The 8569-nt window shown below is 44.0% G+C and overlaps 1 long non-coding RNA gene across 3 annotated transcripts; it reads right to left on the reverse strand.

Annotated features, from left to right (window-relative positions):
- Positions 1 to 1382: 1382 nt before the first annotated feature.
- LOC129150462 (uncharacterized) lies at positions 1383 to 8567 on the reverse strand. 3 transcript variants are annotated; one of them, XR_008557219.1, is made up of 4 exons: positions 8464 to 8567; positions 4246 to 5013; positions 1669 to 1745; positions 1383 to 1471 (listed from the first exon to the last, which is right to left on the reverse strand). It is a non-coding gene; the product is annotated as an uncharacterized LOC129150462 (long non-coding RNA). The 3 variants fall into 3 exon arrangements; XR_008557217.1 differs by having other exon boundaries at positions 4246 to 5017; XR_008557218.1 differs by lacking the exon at positions 8464 to 8567 and adding an exon at positions 7633 to 8289 and having other exon boundaries at positions 4246 to 5017.
- Positions 8568 to 8569: the final 2 nt, after the last annotated feature.

Genomic DNA, 8569 nt, shown 5'->3' on the forward strand with positions numbered 1-8569 from the left:
TTAGCAGCTGTCTTGTAACTCCTTCCCACAGATCTAACAAATAGTTCTGTGAATAAAGGAAGCAACATATCAGGCATAATTCAAATCAAATCCCATCAGGCAAAGTCTGGGATAATTAAAATGTATAAGAGAACAGTGGTGACCTGGGGGAGAACTTATGAAACCTTGTCTCCTGCTTTTGCTGAATATTCTTTTGTTATGCTAGACTCCAAGCCCCTATCCGGGACCTGGTCAGCCGTCTGCCGGAGCTAACCGCCTGTTCCAGTCCACCATCATTGCTTGGATCCCAACACACCCTACCCCCCGCCATCTTTGCTGGTTTAATGTGTATATTTGCTCCTGGTTGGCTGGTGGGCGTGGCTTATGGGTGTAGCGAAGGTACGGTCAATTTGCATATTACTGTTTTATTAGGTAGGATTGCTATTTGCCCTTTCTCTATAATAGGAGTGTCAACCAAATTCACTATCAACAATGACAGATCAAAACACATGCGTTCAATTGGTGCCAGCAAGAGCTTCATATGTATCACACATGCACTAGTTAACTTAGCCTTTTATATATATAGAATAAACTTGCTTAATTAGACCTGCTTTCTGACTTAGCTAAACTTTTTCCAGCCCAGTGAAGCACCCCAACTTCTCTTTCAGGTAATTTCAAGGTCCACCATTTCTTTTCTTCTTTTTAATATATATATTTCTTTATTGATTTCAGAGGAGAGAGAGATAGAGAAACATCAATGATGAGAATCATTGATCGGCTGCCTCCTGTATGTCCCACACTGGGGATCGAGCCCACAACCAGGGCATGTGCCCTTGGCCAGAATCATACCCAGGACCCTTCAGTCCACATGCCGACACTCTATCCACTGAGCCAAACTGGCTAGGGAGAGGTCCACCATTTCTGACTTTTCAGTTGGATCAAATTTCTAAGCTTCCTAAATCTCCATTTTCTGGATAATGAAAAGAAAATAGGATTCCACCGAATCTCCTACCTACCTACTCCAGGACTTCTGTGAGGATCAAATGAGATGAGGCACGGGAAAATGCTTCACAGACATTTGGTTAAAGTGTAAAATGTTCCACCTGTGTTCTTGGACTGAAGAAACTACAAGGAGGCTAGTCATCACTAGGGAGAGGAAGCCAGGCGTTGCTATGTGACGTCATTACCCGGTGCCCACCTGGGCTGGGCTGTGGGCTGCATTTTGCGCCATGGGGTCTTGGCAGCCTTGGCCACGATTTGGTGTGGTGTTGCTCCAGGGTGGTGGCGGGGCCTGTGTCCCACTTGGCTAAGGTGACCAGATTTTAACATTGGTAAAGCGGGACACCATTGACGGGGGGGCGGGGGGGGGGTGTTCTTGATTAAAAATTTGGTTTATATTGTAATCGCTTTTGGTTTTTTTAATAAAAGGAAATTTACTTCTTAGATCATCGTTGAATTTGCATCCTCTTTTCTTACTCGTTATGTTAAAAATCTAAAAAAAATAATTTAAAATTATAAATTATTATATACATATTGCTTAAAAACACAGTAAGTAGGTACATAATTACATGAACATATCTTATTGTTAGTTTATAAATTAAATTAATTTGATTGTTATAAAGTAACTATATTTAAAAAATTATTTTAATTTTAATTCTATATTTCTTTCTAAATAATAACAATACTAACTTGTATGATTTTTCCTCTGAATTTGCCGTAAGTCAGAAGTGTCACTTTCAAGGCCGCTGCTAGACTTTTTGCCACCACTATAAAATATAAATAATACGAGTACTGTCTGCTAAATTCAAGAAAAATTATGTATTTATGAATAAATTACTTACCTAAATTATCTGAATAGCTGATTTGTAATGACATCACTTGTTTAACTAGCTTACTAGCATGCAGTATGATGTGTATCATCTGAGAGACAGTTACAAAATGTTTTCGTCGTTGCCAATCCCAAAAAATGTCATTGTTCATTCAGTCCAAACAATGGTGGTTGAATTCTAACAACTGATCAACATTGTGAACTTTGATAAGCAGTTCTCGATAATCAGTTCTCAACAATTATTTGTTATTATTAAAGTTTAACATTATAAAATTAACAAAAATAATATAAAACTCATATCCTGGCTAAATAACCACATGGCCGCCGAAAACCGTATATTCCCTTCCCGTTCTCCTGCTGTTCCCTAGCTTGTCGTGCATTCTTCCAAAAAATCGGGACCTTTGTAAAACGCCGTGGGATGCGGGACAAATTGTTAAAAATCGGGACTGTCCCACCAAAAGCAGGACATCTGGTCACCTTACACTTGGGGGATGCCCAGTGTTACTCTGTCAGCACCAGGTCCGTGGTGCCGTTTCTCTGTGCACATCACAGCAGCTCCTGTGTTGAGCATCTGCCCTTGGTGGTCAGTGTGAGTCATAGCAACCGGTTGGGCAGTGGGAAGAACACTTAGCATATTAGCCTTTTATATATATAGACTAGAGGCCCAGTGCACAAAATTTGTGCATGGGGAGTTGGGGGAATCCCTCAGCCTGGCCAGCACCCTATCCAATCCGAGACCCCTTGGGTGATGTCCAACTGCCTCTCACAATCCGGGACTGCTGGTTCCTAACCACTCACCTGCCTGCCTGCCTGATCGCCCCTAACCCCTCTGCCTGCCTGCCTGATCACCCCAAATCACCTCTACCTGCCTGCCTGATTGCCCCTAACTGCTCCCCTTCTGGCCTGATTGCCCCTAACCATCTCTGCCTTGCCCCGCATCCGGGACCCAGGATTCCCCCCTCTGGCTGGTCGCAGGCACCCGGGACCCAAGTCAGCTTTGCCTGGGCTGGCTGCAGCTGCAGGGGACTGTGGACGAGCAGCTTCGCCCGGGCCACAGCCACAGGCACCCAGGACCGCGGGGCAGGCGACTTGTCCCTCTCCCGGGCCCCAGCCACAGGCGCTGGCGCCCAGGACCATGGGGCGGGCAGCCTGTCCCTCTTCCAGGCCACAGCCCCAACCGCTGGCGCCCGGGACCGCAGGGTGTGTGGCTTGTCCCTCTCCCAGTCTGTGGCCTGGCTGGTCCCCATTCCTCCCTCCCCAGTGTTGAGTGTGTGAGCCCTTACGGTGTGATGGCGTGATGACCATTTGCATATTAGCTCTTTATTATATAGGAAACTATGAGTCTTGGCTGGTATGGCTCACTTGGTTGAGCATAGCTCCATGCACCAAAAGGTCACCAGTTCAATTCAGGTTGTAGTTCTATCCCCATTAGGAATGTACCAGTATACGGGATGCAGTCAATAGATGTCTCTCTCTCTTATCAATGTTTCTCTCTGTCTCTCTCCCTTCCTCTCTCTAAAATCAATACAAACATATTTCAGAAAAAGAGTATGGCCCTAGCCAGTTTGGCTCAGTGGATAAAGCATCGGCCTTCGGACTAAAGGGTCCTGGGTTTGAATCCGGCCGAGGGCATATACCCAGGTTGTGTGCTCAGTCCCCAATAGGGAATGTGCAGGAGGCAGCAGCCAATCAATGATTCTCTCTCATCATTGATGTTTCCATCTCTCTCTCTCTCTCCCTCTCTCTTCTCTGAAATCAATAAAAATATATATAAAAAAAAATTTTTTTTAATTACCTATTTAAAAAAGAGTATGTTTAAAAAAATACTATGAACAATTATATACCAATAAATTGGATGATCTGGAAGATGGATAAATTTTTAGAAATATAAAATCTTCCAAAACTGAGTAAAAAAGAAACAGAAAATCTGAATAGAGCAATAACCACTAATAAAATCAAATCAGTAATCAAAAAACTCCAAACAAACAAAAGTCCAGGACTGAATGATGTCACAGGTGAATTTTATCAAACATTCAAAAAATACCTATCCTCATACTCAGAAAAATTGAGGGAAGACTCCCAAGCTCATTTTATGAGACCAGTTTTACCCTTATTCCAAAACCAAAGACATTACAAAAAAAGAAAATTATAGACCAACAGCCCTGATGAACAGATGCAAAAATCCTCAACTAAATATTAGTAAATTGATTCCAGTAGTATGTTAAAAAGATCATAAACCATGATCAAGTGAGATTTATTCCTGAGATCAGTTCAATATCCACAAATCAAATGAAGGTTGAAAATCATGTGATCATATCAATAGATGCAGAATAAGCATTCAACAAAATCCAGCATTAGCCTGGCCAGTTTTGCTCAATAGTTGAGTGTCGACCTATGAACCAGAAGGTCACAGGTCAATTCCCGGTCAGGACACTTACCCAGGTTGCAGACTTGATCCCCAGTAGGCAGCCGATCCATAATTCTCTTATCATTGATGTTTCTATCTCTCTCTCTCCCTTCCTCTCTCTAAAACTAATAAAAACATTTTTTAAATCCAACATCCATTTATGATAAAAACTCTCAGCAAAGAAGAAATAGCGGGGACTTCATTCAACATGATAAAGAGCATATATGACAAACCCACAGCTAACATGATACTCAACTGGAAAAAGCTAGAAGCATTTTCCTTATGATCAATGTACCTGTCCAATTTCCCAACACCATTTATTGAAGAGACTGTCCTTACTCCATTATATGCTCTTGCCTCCTTTGTCAAATATTGAGTTGAATGGCTTGTGTCGATTTCTGGGTTCTCTGTTCTGTTCCATTGGTCTATCTGCCTGTTCTTGTGCCAGTACCAGGCTGTTTTGAGTACAGTAGCTTTGTAATATAACTTGGTATCTGGTATTGTGATTCCTCCAACTTTGTTCTTCTTTCTCAAGGTTGCTGTCGCTACCCAGGGTCTTGTTTCCATATAAATTTTTGGAGTGTTTGTTCTAGATCTGTGAAATATGCCGTTGGTATTTTAATAGGGATTGTATTGAATCTATAACGAGTCGTCAGCTGTTAAAGTGTATATACAGTTTTTGGGAGACACCCTGGGTATACACACTTTGACTAAATATAAAGGCTGTGTTTGTACTTCAACTGCATTTTCAAACTTCTAGTAGCATTTCAGGATGAATTTCCTTTTTTCAAAGCTTAGTCTGGCTGAAAAGAAAGAAACATCAATTGAGCTACCAGCTGTTAAAGTGTGTATACATGTTTCGGGGACACCCTGTAGGTGAGAGGATTAGAAAACAGAATAAAAAATCCAGAAATAGATCTAACTATGAAGGAATTTCACACATGACAGGAACTTCTCGTTCACCTAATCCATCTAATGTGTCCTGTTCAATACAGTAACCACGAGCCACATGTGGCCACTGAGCACCTAAAATATGCCTAGTCTAAACTGAGATGTGACGTAAGTAAAATATACATCAAATTTCAAAGACTTCGTATTAAAAAAGAACAAAATATCTCATTAACTATTGTTTAAAATTAATTACATGTAAAATTATTTTTTTACAGAATGGGTTAAGTTGGTGAAATTAAATTTCACCTACCTATCTCATTTTACTTTTTTAAAATGCAGCGACAAATAAAAAACTTGAATGTTTTACATTATATTTCTAATGGACAGAACTGCTCTAAGGAAAAATAAAGATCTTCCCTTTACATCATATTTTTAAAAATAAAGATAAAGAGTTAAATTAAAGCTGAAACCGGTTTGGCTCAGTGGATAAAGCGTCGGCCTTCGTACTGAAAGGTCCCAGGTTCGATTCTGATCAAGGGCATGTACCTTGGTTGCGGGCACATCCTCAGTAGGGGGTGTGCAAGAGGCAGCTGATTGATGTTTCTCTCTCATCAATGTTTCTAACTCTCTATCCCTCTCTCTTCCTCTCTGTAAAAAATCAATTAAAATTTAAAAAAAAAAGAGTTAAATTAAAAAATAAAAAATACCATATGAGATCCTAGGAAAGTACATTAGAATCTGAAGGTCAGGATGGCCTTCTTAATGAGGACAACTTGTCATATATACACGTGTATGCAGAAACAGATAAAAAGACAAACAACCCAATAGGAAAAGCAGGCAAAGAGCAGGATTGAAAATGCCCAGAAAAACAAATCCTAGTGACAAACAAACATTTAACAAAAAGATACTCTAAATTACTAAGGAAGAGAAAATGCAATTTAAGTGACTAAGACATCTCTTTACTGGTTGGGGGCTGACCAACGTAGAGGATACCTCTGTCAGGGATGTGGGGAAAGGGGCAAGCTCATGCGCTGCTGCCAAGGGACATGTGAGAATAACAGGCTTCTGAAAAACCAACATTGCACTCTCCATCACAGTTAAAACTATGTCATATCCTTCAACAAGGAACCATCCTCAGAGTACTAATTCCACCACACATACTGACATATGTTCAGAGACTCTGTATTGTAACACTGTTTATGCAGCAGCAAAAATTTAAAAGGAAACCAAGAAACATTCAATAAATTAATCATTGCCATCTGCTGACAAAAGGCTGAAAAATGTATGGTACCTGCAGCATAAGACCAGGTAGGCAATCATTAAAAATGTTAAATGAAAAATATTAGCAAAATTTTTTACACTTGAAATATCAACCCTGGCTCCGTGGTAGGGATAGACTACCTCATAACATGCTGGTGCAGGCATAAACAGGTACAACCTTACGGGAAGACTCTATTAGACGTTCAAATGTCCATGCCTTTTGACCCAGCAGCCCAACTTCCAGAAATCTATCTTATTACCTTATGGCATGACAATCTAAACATACCTGTGCAAACATGCAAAATCACTATGTTGCACACCTTAAGCTACCACAACATTGTATGTCAATTATATCTCAAAACTGAGGAAGAACGATATATGTACAAGGATGTTCACTATAGCCTTTATTTAGTAAGACTTGGAAAGAACCTAAATGTGTACTCTAAATAAAAAGCTGCATAAGCCGAAACCGGTTTGGCTCAGTGGATAGAGCGTCGGTCTGCGGACTGCAAGGTCCCAGGTTCCAATCCGGTCAAGGGCATGTACATTGGTTGCGGGCACATCCCCAGTAGGGGGTGTGCAAGAGGCAGGTGGTCGATGTTTCTCTCTCTCTGTCCCTCTCTTTTCCTCTCTGTAAAAAATCAATAAAATATATATTTTTTAAAAGCTGCATAAGTTATGTCTACAAAATAAAATAATAACAGACTTGCCCAACCCACCATACATGACCTCAACAGTTTTCTACCTGCAGTGCTAATTTGGCTATTTCTTCTATACGACTCATTAATTTTAAGCCATCTTCTAGTCTCCTCTCCTGATATAAAAACAATATTTAAAATGTTTATAAATTTTCATCTCATTAAAAAAATCATCTCATTGTAATTCACTTTTTGCATGCCTTGGTATAAATCAGCATTACAACACTCATCACTCCCCTGCAAAGCCAGGCTACCTTAGAATTGGGGCATTTTGTGAACTAGAACAAGTACCGCTGCTACAATTTCTAATGGTCCAATAGCAATGAGGCGGGGAGGGAGTTAATAAATGTAATTTTCTCAAGTTTAATCCTCTTCAATCATTGGCTACCGAAAAGAAAAGTGAGCAAAAGTCAAAGAACAGTAAAGAAAAAGTAGACCACCTGTATTTAGCACGTGTGATCACAAACCTTTATAACTCGCACATTTGAATATTTTCTGCAAATAGTTTCTGGCTCCCAGGATGTGAGGCTAAACACCGAGCACTGTTTGTAAAGAGCATCACAACTTACACGCGACACGTCGGGCCTTCGGCCACCGCCCTCGGAGGGTACACCACACCGGTCACCTCCTTCAGTCCGCGTCCGCAGCCCAGGGCCGGGGGAGGGAAGGCGCGACCCTTCCGCACCGGCAGGGCCCCACTCCCAGCTCGAGCTCCTCCCGCCCCATCGCCCATTCCTCCAGCCCCGGGCCTGCGAAGCTTCCAGCAGCAAGGGCGCTGCCATGAGGTCCGGAGTCCACACCAGCACCATCGCCTCGCGGAGAGGCTCGCGTCGCCGCCCAAACGGGGGGAAGAGCGGCCTCGGCTCGCACGCAGCGGCGGGCGGAGCGAGGAGCTGGGAGCAGGTGAGCAGCGGCGGCGCAGAGCCAGCTCGCTCGGGCCGGCTCCAGCGGGGCGAAGATCACAGGGCGGGGGGCACGACCCGCACGGCCCGGAGAACCGACTCCCAGGACGGTGAAAGGCTAACCCTAAGCTAGGCGGAAGTGACGTGTCACTGAGCCCTGCAGGCCCGCCCCGTGCATGGCCGCCGCAACTAGGCACCGTCTCCCGGACTGGCCAGCGGAGGCAGGTGTAGCTCCAAGTCCGACCCGCCCGGCTCCGGCAGCTCCCTGCGCCACCCAGAACCAACCGAACCCAGCCCGAGCCGAACCGAAGCCCAGCCCAGCCGGGTGGGTCAGCTCCCCACCGCGCCCGTGGGCGCCCGGCGGGCTGCTTCAGCGCTCAGCCACGCGCATGCGCGGCCCTCCGTCCACAGGCCTCCTCGGGCCGCCTGGGCGACCACGTTTCGGCCCCGGCCCCTCCGGGTCCCTCCTCGCCCTAGACTCCGGCCAGCGTTCCTCACCTCCGCCTCCCGCCTTCTTCTGCGCAGGCAGCGCCTGGCCCGCGGCCGCCCGCGGCCACAGGCTCCCAGCCGCCAGCCTCTAGGAGCGACTTCCGCTTCCGGCGAG

The sequence above is a fragment of the Eptesicus fuscus genome, chromosome 10 (genome assembly GCF_027574615.1).
Source record: "Eptesicus fuscus isolate TK198812 chromosome 10, DD_ASM_mEF_20220401, whole genome shotgun sequence".
Lineage (NCBI taxonomy): Eukaryota > Metazoa > Chordata > Mammalia > Chiroptera > Vespertilionidae > Eptesicus > Eptesicus fuscus.